Genomic DNA, 14,952 nt, shown 5'->3' with positions numbered 1-14,952 from the left:
CCCGGATCTCTTGCAATCCGTGCGAGCGTCCTGAGCCTTTAGACTACCGAGGCCTTAGTAATATTCTTCGCAATAATTGGCGAATATAAAAGTAAGTGAATTTTTAACGAATTTAAAATTTTTTATCGATTTTCTCATGAAATCCAGTGTAGCTGAGGTCCTGTTTATGCGTACTTTAATTTAAGGAATAATACTTTTGCAATCCGTACATCCAATACAGAGATTTTTCATCGAATGGAAATGTGGTAAAACAGAAGGCTTTAGCATCGCCTTAAGGGGATTCTAATTTTTGTATAACGAATACCTTTTCCAGGATTAAAGTATTCGCATTAATACGTGTTTGTGAAATGGAGTCTACGCTGAGAATGATCAAAAATTTCGAAATCGATATATTTTTTACCATTCCTTAGTGTAACATGGCGTTTCAGCCGTCAAGTCGTGACAACATTTGCTTGATATGAAAGCTTTGCAACCCGAACGTACGAAATAATAGTTCCTAAACACGTAATTTGTACGAACATACAACGTCGAGTTCTTAGAATTAGATTTAGACGCTTTATCGCGACGAATTCATTGTACGAAAATTGACACGTATGTGTGACTGCGTGTATCATAGGCTGCGTGAGATATTGCCGTGGTAGTATAAAAAGACATATCGATGTGCCGCGCGCGGTGCGACATCTAGCGATTTCGTCGGAGTTCGAGCTTTGCTTTAGGATCCCCTTAACGTCAAAATGACGGTAAATAACGTCAGTTTGTTTATTAGGAAAATAAACAAAATTAACTTAAGAACCCATTTATTAATAAATTTATTTTTAATTTCAAACTGAGTGTACAGGGTGTTGCAGATACATACTAGGCAGTACGATGGGTTGCGTGGCAAACTTTGCATGGGCAAACGCGGTTTTATAGACAATGACAGTGACTTTATAACATAAACTTTATAATATAAATAATAAAACTTTGTAGTATAAACTTTATAATGTATAAAGTCACTGTCATTGTCTATTAAACCACGTTTGGCCATGCAAAGTTTGCCGCGCGGGTGGCACTCAGTTGGACACGGCTCAATTGGATACGAGCCACTCACAGCGCTTGAGACTACAAAGCTCCTAAGCACCGGTCGCTGTGATTGGTGGTGTCCAATCGAGATGTCGGTCAATCGGGATCACCCCCTGTTTTACCCACATTTCCATTTGATGAAAAACCTCCGTTGGATGTACGGATTGCAAAAGTATTATTACATAAATTAAAGTAGGGTAGACCGGGGAATAAAGGTCCCCGGGAAAAAAGGTCCACCCCTTGTATCTCGGTAATAAGGCATTTACTAGTAACTAGAAAATTCCGCCACACAGTTCGTCAACTAAGAGTAAGAATCTTATGTCACACAGTTCGTTACTGTTAGCGCCGCAGTTATTTTGGTCTGAAGGGATCATTTTTGCATCTAGATAGATTAAATAAGTGTATTTATTAATCTTATTCTATTTTAACAGTGTGATTATTAGAATTGTTATTTCTATTATAGTTTTTTAATAACAATGCCGCAAAGTTTACGTGACTTGTTGAGATAAAAAGTGCCATGGTTGTTGAGGTAAAAGTGCCATGGTTGCTCTGTATTCGTTAATGTTGATTCTATAACAAGTCGATAATCCTAAGTCGATAATCTTATCAGTGAAGTTGACCAATAGTCAACAGTACGAAACGTTACCGATTACTTTCGATTATCGACTCATTATAGAATTAGCATTAGTGGTGTTCGTTACGCAGAGAGACAGGTAAATTATTCAGAATGCTACTTACTTTCATCTCCGATTTCGATGAAATTAGGCTTATTCGACGCGTCTATATTACTGCAATAATAATGACGAATGATTTTATCGCTTAATTATCTTTTATAACAAATATTTTTTTCAAATTCGTTATAATCATTCATTATTGGAAGACTGATTTAATTTTTTATTAAGGTCAAAATGACTTAAAAAATCAAGTGTAAGAGGAAAGACTATTCTTATTTGTTTTCGAACACGATATAGTGCTAGTTTTGTTTCTTCTTTTCAAAGTTTGTCTTAGGTTAACAAAACACATTAATAATTTAATTTTCTGTTAAAACTGAAATATTTCTATTATAATTTTGTTACCAAAACCCTCTTAATAATAAAAACCCACCTTATAATAAAAAACTCTCTAGTATATACCTATATTTTTATCTCTGAAAATAGTTCAAACGTAATATATTAGTATTGGTACTTTTTACCCCATTATGTGGAACTTCTTGCCCCACATATGGGGTAAGAACTGCTGAATGACTTCCTCTGTAAAATTTACGATATCTTTGTAATGAAGGGTATATATGCATACTTTCTTGCATGTATTTTATAGTCAAAGGACTCTAGTTTCGAAAAATATCAACACGATCTGTGTGAGTTAAATATTCTTTATTTTATAGCAAAAAATGTCAAAAGTGGCCCTTTACTCCCCGGTCTACCCTACGCACAAACAGGACCTCAGCTGCACTGGATTTCATGAGAAAATCGAAAAAAAAGTTTAAAATTCATTAAAAATTCACTTACTTTTGGCTCGTACAGCTGTCACTTCAGATATATATTTGCTTGATATAAGAATTTTAGAGTCCATATCTAGAAAATAAGCGTGCAGCTGAGGTCACATTATTGAAACGAACGATATCGAGTTTGTAGAACTAAGATTGAAAGTTTAGAAAAGAAATATTTCCACTGAATGGAAAATACGTATATACAACCCTTACGGAAAAAAACTCTGAAAATTTCAATGTTTATACTCAAATTTGAGTGTAAACCCCAAATTTTGGGAGTTTACTCTGAAATTTGTGTGTTTACACTTAAATTGTGAGTATTTACACTCAAACATTGAGTATGTACACTCAAAGATTGAGCGTTTACAACGTTCACACTCAAGTTTGAGTTTACACACTAAACATCTAAAGGTTACCCTCAACACTTGGGTGTGACACGCAATAAATGAACGTAAATCCTAAACCTTTGAGTGTCCTCAAAATTGAGTGTATAAACTTAACAGTTATTTGAGTTTTAATTTCCATGATTAAAATAAATGCCAAAATATTGAATGTAGACGCCCGCAAATATTTGAGTAATTAAAAATAATGGCATTTACAATTTAATATTTATTCCTAAATTTTAATTTGTTTTGAAATTTTTATTTGTTTTGAAATTTAAATATTTATTTCTATTCCTATAATAATACTTCCTCCATTGTTCGTAGGGTCTAAAGGTGAAATCACACGGTGCGGAAAAGAAAATATGTCACAAAAGCAACCAATCAGCTTTATTCTGCGTTATTCCGAATAGCGCTAATTGGTTGTTTCAATAGGCGCATTCAGTTGAGTGCGAGTGCCATGCTCGCTGTTATTGGTGTATTCTTTTAGCTCATCCAATCAGAATTTTAGATCTAGAAGAATATACCAATAATAGCGAGTGCTCACTCAACTGCTGAGTCCGCTGAATGACGCATTCTTTGTTCCGCAATCATTTTCCGCACCGTGTGATTTCACCCTGACACTTAAGTTAACTATCAAGTTGAGATTAACACTCAACATTCAAGTCATCAATAACACTCAAGTTGAGAGTTATACTCAGGTTGAGCGTCCAAAATAGTCATTAATTGAGTGTTACCTTGAGTGTATTTTTTCAGTGTTTTTTAAAGTGTAAACACTCAACTTTTAAGTTTTTTCCGTAAGGGAAGTGCTTTGCGAAGACTGGGACTGTCAACAGAGCCGAAATTCCGTGTAACAGTAGTTGTGCGGTCTTGCAATAGATGTTGCTGGCATATGTTAGATAAGAACAGATGTATGCGTTTGAGTAAGACAGAATGATATATATTATATAATATAATGTAAAAACTAAATTAAAGATGTCACCACTATTATCGAATTTGGAATTAAAAAAGTCTGTACTATCGACCTTGATCGAGTTAGGTAATCGGTTTAACATCTCCTTTAAGTATGGTATAATAAAAACTTTTCCATTATAAAAACAGAAATTAGACTCTGTGTTTTTTAAACTTATTTAAGAAAACAAAGTAAAAAGCAATACTTAATTTGATTTAAGCTATCATTGCACTACATTTCAGAATATTAAAATCTCAGATATTTTGACAAAATAAATTTTATAAATAAAATTAATTACGGATTTTTCCGTCACAATAAAAAAGATTCGATAAAAAGACTTAATAGAAAGACACAATAGAAAAATTTAATAGAAAGACTCAATAGTTGATAAGTAATCACTTTCTTGAACGCTTATTTAAACAGTTTTGGTAAATGTCAGGATTGTCACTACTGCTTTCGTGCAACCATTTAGAGCACCTGACACACTGAATCCAGTCCACTGTAGGTCTTTTTTTATTATAATAGTAACCTCCACATATTGCTCGCGTCACTTACGAAAATCGTACCGGTACAATATAAAGACCAGCAACAAGTACAATTTCCCAACTCCCTCTATTTTTATAATTTTGCCAATAGCAACATAACTTACAAATATTTTGCTAATTTGATGCTATACTCGAAAAGAGTTTAAATATTAACCATAATCCTGAAGGACACTATAATTCAATTACCCACCTTGTACTGATAACACTTTAGGTAAATTGTATTAAAACTTAGATCAGACACCAAACAAAATCAATTTTGAATGTCACTCGTAAACAGACGACTCGAAGACAAAACAAAAATGATAATTCTTAACCCATGTTACCAGCGTCACATTAGTGTCATTATCTTTAAAAAAAAATGTTTCGTTTAGAAAATACAATAAAGGTACGATTTAGCCAACTCTCCCCTACAATGTTTTGAGATATTAGGTCTGTTTTTTATTGCCGCACTTTCTGAACTAGTATACACAGTGCAATAAGTTGAAGTGATAAAAAACGTTTCACAAATGTTTCTTTGAAACGTTTCATAACCGGCTCTTGAAAACGTTTCTGATTGGTTAAAATGTCCACTCGAAAAATGTTAAGGAAAACGTTTTTTTTCTGATAAAAAAACGTTTAAGAAACGATCGAGATACCGCTTAAGAAACGATCAAAACACCATTTTTTCCTGTATCTGTAAATAAAATTTTCTTTCTCACAGAATTACTAAAATAATGTATTCACATATGTGAATACATATATATGCGTATACATACGTATGCTTTCATAAACCAATTAATGGAGAAAGAGAGAGACAGAGATGTATATATATATATATACGCAGGGTGTCTGATAACTCACCTGACAACGACAGAATATATATAATCTCTATACAGGTTGTTCGGAAATTAGCGCATTAGAATATCATAGCAAGGTAGAGCGGACTAAACTGAGTCGAAAAGTGCTCTATTACTTTACAATTTTCGCAATAGTTAATGAGATATTAATTACTAAAAATTGTCAAAAATTGGTATTGGAGTAATAATTTTTTACTTAAATACTATCAATTACTTTACAGAAAAACTGCAAGAGAAAAAAATTGTTTATTTGCTTTTCATAGAACTTTAAGAATTTTTTCAGAATTTTTTATCAACTTTTTAGTATATTGCATTTTCTTATTTTTACCAACATACAAAAATATTAAAAAATTCTGAAAAAATTCTGAAAAAATACGTGAAAAATACGTTTTTTAAAATTATAATTTTAAAAACGTTTCCGGTGAAACGTTTCTTATTGATGCTTTTAACGGTTATAAAACATTGGATACGTTTAAGAAACGTATATAAAACATTTGTGTGCTACCTGGGTATATAGGTAATACTATTTTTTTCATTCGTGCGAAATAGGAAGTAAAATAAACGATAATAAAATAGAACGATATCCTGTCGATTGTGCGTGCATGTAAATTATAGAAATGTAATTCATCTCCCGTTAGTCCTCGCATGTTTACTATCACTATCCGGCATAATATGTTATTGTGCTTGACGATGACGTCTGCTAGCACTCACGTAACAAAGACCGGTATTATTGTCGGTGACTTACATAACTGAGCATAAAAAAAAACTCGACTGATTACGCAGTGCTGCATAACAATGCCAGTTGCAAATGTGTAAATAGGCTTTACGGCTTACGCCACAAAGCTCGACTGTCACTTTCTTTCTTATAAATTGTTCTGTTGCTGTTTCTCTCGAAAAGTAGCGATTAACTCCAGCTAATTTCCTTATTGCTATTAATGAATTAATCAACTAGATGGCAAGTCAAAGAGAGCACAATTTTTATTATACAATCTTAGTGGAAGCCATCGATGGAGCATACGTAGAATTCAATCGGTTCAACCGTTATTCAGATCCTCGCGTGAAGTAGGTAACACGGACCGTCTCGCATTATGAATTATGATGTCGTTGCGCTTGTCGTAGCACCTAGACACCCTGACATATAAGTACCGTGCCTTTTGATTTAATATATTTTTGTTTTTTGTCATTAATTATAAATAGTATAATCGTAGTTTACACAGTAATTAAACGTCAATCTTAAAATTCAACGGTTTGTCTACTCGGGTTGGAAAAAACTGTTTCTTTATGATGCTGTGAAAGGAATTCAATGGAAATCACTGGGTATCACTCCACCGACAATGCAAAGTTTTGCACGTATAACGTTATTAATTAGTTAGTTTTAAAGAGTTTAATAAATTTAATTTCAACTTGAAAAAAATAAAGTTAAAAAATCTATTGTAATTTTATGCGTTAATATAATTTATGACACGTATAACTGATTTATCTTAAATAATGTTTAAATATGTTAACGCAAACATTTTTTTAAATTGCTATTTTAATAACAATATTGACGGTGACCTAATTTAAGATTGAAACGTCAATTGTTTCACGTACATAAATTATTGAATAGATACTACTTGCACATCATTTACGTTTTGGCTTACATGCTCCTTTATTATAGTTACTTTTTACTTATTGTTAGTTCAGAGAGCCACTATCTTTTATAATTTTTAAGATCAATAAGGCTCTAAAGATTAAATCAAAAGATAAATTTGCAAAAGCTAATATGAGCCAACGGTGGTAATTATTTAAATTTTTTGGGTATTTGTCTGATCAAAAAAGGTGACACACTAATTACTGACTGGTACCATAAACCGACATTTTCAAGCAGATTTCTAAATTATTTTTCTTGACATCCTCTGTATCAAAAAATAGGTACTATTGTGAGCATGATTGATAGAGTGTTGTTCTTGTCTCATCCCCTCTTCCACTAAAAAAATTTTGATTTAATTATAAAAATTCTTCTTAATAACGGATCTTATACTATCGACTATTAAAAAAAGACTTTACAAAAAATTTGACCTTTTTAATAAAAAGACAATTGTTCTTGATGAACAATCAATAGACGAATTTGAAGAGAAAGAAAAAGAAAAAGGAAAAAGAAAGGAGGAAGACAATGAAAGAATACAATTTTTTACTTTGCGGTTCATTCCTAAAGTTTCGGAAAAAAAAATTCTTTAAAGATTCTCCATTAACACGTTTTGCATATATAGGCCTTAATAAACTAAATAAATTGATCAAAATTCATAAGGATCCTTTATCACATTTATCTCAGTCAGATGTAGTATATATAGAATATAAATTGTAAGGGTTATGATTCATCGTATGTGTGTGTAGGACAGACAAGTAGATGCCTAATAACACGTATGAATGAACATAAAAACCATATTAATAGAAATACAACCCAACATTCCGTAATTACACATTATCGTATCGAATATTCTCAGGAGTTTGATTGGAATTCCATACATATATTGGACAGAGAAAAAATATGGAACAAAAGGTTGATATATATACAGAAATAATACATATAAAGAAATAAAAACAAAGATTGAGCCTACAGAACGATACTCAATCTCTTGATCCATTATATATTAATTTATTTACTGACACATAATAGTGCTTCCACACTTAATAAAGTTTATTTTATGTATTTAATTTCAAAAATTCAGTTATTATTTTCACTTGTCATTGGGTCGCAGCGCCACGAATTCTGTTTTTCCTTCAATTTGGTTCATTCCTTGTTTAACACTGTAACTTATAGGTTGTGTTGTCTCATATTATTGATTCATGTAAGCTTAATTTAATTATTATTTTTTGCTTGCTTATCTAATTCTTTAACTAATTATCATATATATATATTTTTTTTTATGTAAACAATAAACCGATCAATTTAATGGATTATTTAAGTTTAACAACACTTAGTATTCATATCTTATATTCATGTGAGTGTTTTATATATATTTTTATATTTTTTCCAAAAAACTTATTTTTATGACACTTATTTTTATTCAATTATTGATTCGAGAGCTTTCAATAGCGATGACGTAAAATTACATAAAGAGTACTTATGTTCTAAAAATAGCATGTAGTATTATCTGCACAATTATGCGTATTATACTTTAGATTAATTAAAACAACAACACGCGTAACAAAATGCAAATATAATAGAATCTACTATATGTACAGTATATTTATATATCTATAATGTAAAAACGATAAATATACGTAATTTATTGCTGTCTTGTTTTTAAATAATCCACGACAATTTATGCTATTGTGTAATATTGCATTTTTGAAAATAAAAAAAGAAAAATTTTTATGTTTGCATGTAAACTCTCGTTTTAACAGATTTTGTCGGTTATCATCAAATTTTTCTTCTGTATGGTTGCCAAGTAGCAATAATGAAATACACTTTATCGTTAATTGGATACTGGATTGTTGCTTTGTTATAAAAGCCGGTTATTAAAACTCTCTGCTTTGTTACGTAATGCTCAGCAGATCTCTGATGATGCGCATAACATTGATTTTAGTATTATACGAGGGGCACTACTTATATTTTGAGCCTTAGCAACACTGAGTGTTATCAGGTGCCATCGGACGTTTCCACTAGAAAGTTTGACATTTTTAACCATAACTTTCTTTAGAACGTTTTGTTATTTGAGCGCGATTTGTATTGTTTAGAGTCACTTGAAAATTGTGTCTCAGCGAAAACATGGAATTAACTCGTGAAAATTTTCGTGCAATGATTTATTACTACTTTCGACGTGGATTATCAAGACAGGAGTGCATCGATCAACTTACTTCCACTTTTGGGGATAAAGCTCCATCCTTTGCCACTGTGAAACGCTGGTATAACGAATTTAATCGTGGTTGCCGTTCGCTCATCGACGAAAGTCGTGAAGATCGTCCAAAATCAGTTGTTGTGTCAGAAAACATTGATGCTGTGCAAAAACTAATAATGCAAGATCGTCATGTGACATACTGTGAGATTGAGACAACCTTGGGCATTAGTTCCACTAGCATATATGAAATATTGCATAATCATTTAGCCGTGAAAAAGGTTTGTTCTCGTTGGATCACATAATCTGACAAAATCTCAAAAAGATGCTCGTGTCGATTGGTGCAAACAAATGCTTAAGAAATACAATGCCGGTGCTTCAAAAGACGTGTATAAGATTGTAACAGGTGACGAATCATGGATCTATGCGTATGAGCCGGAAACTAAACAGCAGTCGACTGTATGGGTGTTTCAAGATGAACCAAATCCAACAAAAGTTGTTCGCGCTCGAAGCACTTCGAAACAAATGGTCGCCTATTTTTTCGGAAAAACTGGTCATGTGGCAACAGTGCCTTATTTAGAGGAACGTAGAACGGTCAATTCTGAATGGTACACAACCATTTGTTTACCGGAAGTCTTCAGTGAAATAAGGAAAACAAACAAGCGCCGCCCCGGATCATTCTTCATCAAGATGCCAGCTGTTACACATCTCGTTTAACAACCGACTATTTGAGCACTCAAAAAATCGAATTAATGGGTCATCCGCCGTACAGTTCTGATTTGGCACCAAGTGACTTCTTTTTGTTCCCGAACGTCAAGAATAAATTGCGTGGACAACGATTTTCATCGGCAGAAGAAGCCGTTGATGCGTTCAAAGATCATATTTTGGAGGTGTCTCAAGCGGAATGGAAAAAATGCTTTGACAAGTGGTTCGAACGTATGCAAAAGTGTATAGATCATAAAGGAGAATATTTTGAAAAACAATAAATGATAAATTATTGTTTTATTATTATTATTTTTATTACTAGGCTCAAAATATAAATAGTGACCCTCGTATACAAGTATTAATGTATAACAAAAGTCTCAAATGCCTTAACTTGACTTATATCAAATGACCTCTTTTTTTACGTTAAAAAAATGGCAAGCAACATACGTGATAACGTTTATAAGAAAAATAACCTAAATTTATATGTAGTTTCTATAGTTTATTTCAATTCTGCAGTTTATGAATACATGCGACATATACATTGTATAATATCTAAACTTTACATTACATAGGGAAGAATAGGGGAATTGCGAACACGGGGGAAACGTGAACGATGTTATTACAGTATAATAATTAGAATAATGATTATAATCTTTCAATTCTATGTACATCAGTGCCCCACACTATGGCTATTCACGGTCCACTTGATGCTACAAATGCTTTGAAGCATTCTTTGATTGGTCAATTAGCAAAATTCTTTCTTCTGATTAATCAATCAAAAACTTGAAAGCATTTGTAGCGTCAAGTGGACCGCACTCCATAATATGTGATCATATAGAGCGTCATTTAAGGTAAATTATATATTAATCATTATATTATACATAATTTTGATGATTTTGACGTAATTAATTTTATTAATCAGCTTTATACATTGCAAATGCCAGTTGATCCTGAAGAATAAACTTGCGTTGAACAATATAAATGAAGTGATTCTTCGAGGGTTGACTACTCCTGCGCATGATCCTTATGTAATCAAATTTATAACATATAGTAACATGACACGTAACAGCCTTTTGCAATGGATTACTACTAACGAGTAAGGACAGGTGTATATCGCGCTAAAGATGACTTTGTTTCATAACGATCAGGGCCTCCCAACTCCCCTCTTGTAAACGCGGTACCACTGTTAGTGGCGCCCTCAGCTTATGACACCCGGAAAAACAGAACTAATATTCAATATGGCCGCTATATATATAGGTTGTCATGGCATATATATATCATATATAGGGTGTCTGATCCAGTTTGATCACCCGCAATCAGGATGCACTACATTCCGAAATCGGTAGATTCGGAATAAAACGCTTGATCTTGTAGTGCATCCTGATTGCGAGTGATCAAACTGGATCAGACACCCTATATATGATATATATATGCCATGACAACCTATATATATAGCGGCCATATTGAATATTAGTTCTGTTTTTCCGGGTGTCATAAGCTGAGGGCGCCACTAACGGTGGTACCAGCAGTTACGAGGCCCTGATAACGATTACACAATAATCACAAAGAATTATAACATCACGGAAAAAAATAGATTTGCTGATTCAGCAAAGCTATAGCTTGCTACGCGAATTCAACATAATTACTGTAATTAAGAAAATTTGGTGGTTCAACAAAGAAATTATGTCTGCATGTTAAGCAGTCATCAGTATGCTCATATAACAAACTCATCTTTGGTAATATTATCATTGTTATTGCAACAAATTAGTTCAGTTGAAATAACTAATTCAATATATTTGCAATACATATTTTAATCTACATAGCATGTTGAACACGGGTCTCAAGTTGCAAAATTATACCAGGTATGTAAATATGAAACCGGAATTTTTTAATATAAAAAATACACGTTTATTGCATGAAAATGATAAAAAATATTTTATTCGAAGTATTGCTCATCGCTAGCTATACATTTTTTCCACCTGTCTGACAATTTGTGGATGCCACGTCAAAAAAATTGTTGCTCTTTTCAGCCAAACCAGTCATCTAGCCATTTTCGTACATCTTCGTAAGAAGTGACGCGCTGCTGAGCAAGTGCGTGTCCCATCGATGCAAATAAGTATAGTAATCGGACGGAGCCAAGTCTGATGAGTAAGCCGCAGGCGAAAGTATTTCCCAATCAAACGCCTCAATCGTTTCCTTGACCAGTTTTGCTGTGTGTGATGGTGCATTATCATGAAGCAAAATCACTTTGTGTTACCTTTTTTGATATTCCAGTCGTTTTTCACGCAAAGCTTGATTCAAATTGATCATTTGTTGTCGGTAGCGTTCAGTATTAACGGTTTCGCCAAGTTTTAGCAGCTCATAATAGATCACACCTTTCTGATCCCATCAAACACAGAGTGTCTTCCATTTATAGCGATTTGGCCTTGCAGTCGATGTCGATGGTTCGCCTGGAGTTACCCATGATCTTTTACGCTTAGGATTCTCAAAATATATCCACTTTTCATCGCCAGTTACAATTCGATGGAGAAATGACTTTCTTTTGTACCTGGCGAGCAGTATTTCGCAAGTGGTTTTTCGATTTTCCTGCTGTCTTTCATTCAGTTCATGTGGAACCCATTTTCCCATCTTCTGGATCTTTCCCATGGATTTTAAACGTATGGAGACGGCTTCTCGTGTCGCATTCAATTGATCCGCGAGTTGTTGTTGAGTTTGAGTGTTATCCTCATCCAACAATGCTTGCAATTCGCTGTCTTCAAACTTTTTCGGTGGTTTTCCACGTTCTTCGTTTCTCACGTCCAAATCGCCACTTTTGAATTTTTTAAACCACTCAAAGGACTACTGTGATTTGCCAAGAGCATGCTCACCGTAATCTTCGATAAGCATTCGATGCGATTCTGCAGCAGTTTTCTTCAAATGGTAACAGAAAATCAATGCTGTCCGCAAATCGTAGTTTCTAGGCACAAAATTCGACATGTTCAACGCTATTACAAACTATACTGTTGTATGAAACTTGTATTGTTGTGAGTTGAAAATCTTTGTCAGATGTCAGAACAAGGAAATGGCGTCAATGACGCGGTCTGACGGCAACTACATTGACAGCTACGGCCATCTAATTGGTAAATTCCGGTTTCATATTTGCATACCTGGTAAACATAGTGTGACTTGCGTAACATATTTTCGGCCGTAAGACGCAAAACGCAGAATGCGAAAATTTAACTTCAGTGCGTCCTGTGTTTATGTCCAGAGCCTATACGTGACATATAATTAGGTTAAATTAGGTTCTAATCTTGCAACCGCATTCTGCGTATTATGAAGATCCAGCTTAATACGTTTAAGTAACACTTTAAATAAAAATTGTATATACGTTTATTGTTGTATTATTCAATAATTCAAGAATTGCATTTTTTTTATTGTATTCAAATAAAAACCATGTATTTATCAGAATTTGTTGTCTTAATTAACTTGTATTGTTAGAGTAACTAATTCTTTGCTACAATGAAGATTGCTAATGTAATAAGTTTCTTCATTATAGCAACAAAAGTATGTACTATCTTAGTTAGCATGTTTTGTTACAAATGTTGACTTTTATAATAGATTCATTTTTTCAGAAAGTTATCTTTGTTGTATTAACAATTCCTATGCTATTAGAATAAATATGATTAATTACAATCTTTAATTTAATTCAGCTACACAACTTTGCTAATTTAACATAGAAAACTGGCTGTTCCTATATTACGGATGTAGATTTGCTAAATCAATGAAGTTTTTAGCTGTTTTAGCAAATCTTTTTTTTTTCCGTGATCGCTTAATTGCGTTTTTCATTAACCTTTTGTCTAAATTGATTAATTTACGTGAGATTGAATAATACAAAGGTTTTTTGTACGTTAATGCAAAATTATTCTAATATCAAAATTATAATAATATTTCTGTTCAAATCTATTTTACAGCAGCTAATTTAATTTTCTATTAATCTTTATACTTTTACTTACCCAGACAGTACAGAATATTTATGATAAATATTTATTAATATTCAATTTTTGTAAATATTGCATAAATATTACATACACATTTTATATAAAAAGCTTTATTTGAAATATTATTAAAATATAGACTAAATATTTCATGTAATATTTATGGTAAATATAAATAAATATTTCTAATAAGTATTTTTTACTTGAATTATAATATCTCATTAAGTATTTTCATAGCATTTACTATAACATTCACAATAAATATTTCATAATATTTATAATAAATGTTTATAACCTGTGCAATCCAAAACCACAAAAATATTTACAAAATATTTAAAATAAATCTTAAAAATATTTATAAAGATTTTGTAAATATTTTATAAATATTGTGTGTTGTATCTGGGTACGGTTAATTTAAAATTTCGATACGATATATGATATTGAGCTCTGGAAGATTTTATTTTCAACGCGAGAGAGAGAGCCACAATATATATACCCAGAGAGCACAAAGTCGTCTAAAAGATGACTAAAAGCAACTAAATTATTATAAAGATATCTTTTAGTGAAAGAATATAGTCGACAAAAAGATTACTAAAAGACGACAGATGTCGCACTGCTAGTCATCTTATAGCGTTTTCGATTGGGCAAAAGTTAGTGCGCACCAGTGCGCACTCAGTTCACACCAACATTGGACGAGTTCCATGGGTTGCACTGAATAGTGCAAGTTCAAAAGAATACGCCAAGATTTTCAGTGTTAAAGCTGAAACTCATTTTTGTTCCCTTTGAAGCAATGTTCAACAAAATGTTACAAAACTACAGTAAAAGATATTAAGAGTAGGGACAAGACCCCATTTTCAATTCAACTGCGCAGATTTGCTTGTCCCTATGTATATAATTTAACTGTGATAAAATGTGCACTGAACTGGCACCGTCAAAATATCTCGTGCCACTTATAACGTATTTCACTGGTTGCACTGGTGCGCACTCAGTGCACATTAAGGCTGTTGTACACTATTCTAATCTTAAAAATATAAAAGTGAGATATCTCAATTGATAAAATGCCCAAAATTTATTTTATCAATAGCACAATAAAATGTATCGAATATTTCACGGTTTAATTCGTTTATATATTTTTATTAAACGTATATCTTTACGTCGATTTTTGTATAACGGCTTTTAAGTGCACTGAGT

The sequence above is a fragment of the Trachymyrmex cornetzi genome, unplaced genomic scaffold (assembly GCF_001594075.2).
Source record: "Trachymyrmex cornetzi isolate Tcor2-1 unplaced genomic scaffold, Tcor1.1 scaffold226, whole genome shotgun sequence".
Taxonomy (NCBI): Eukaryota; Metazoa; Arthropoda; class Insecta; order Hymenoptera; family Formicidae; genus Trachymyrmex; species Trachymyrmex cornetzi.
This window is presented reverse-complemented; position numbering follows the sequence as displayed.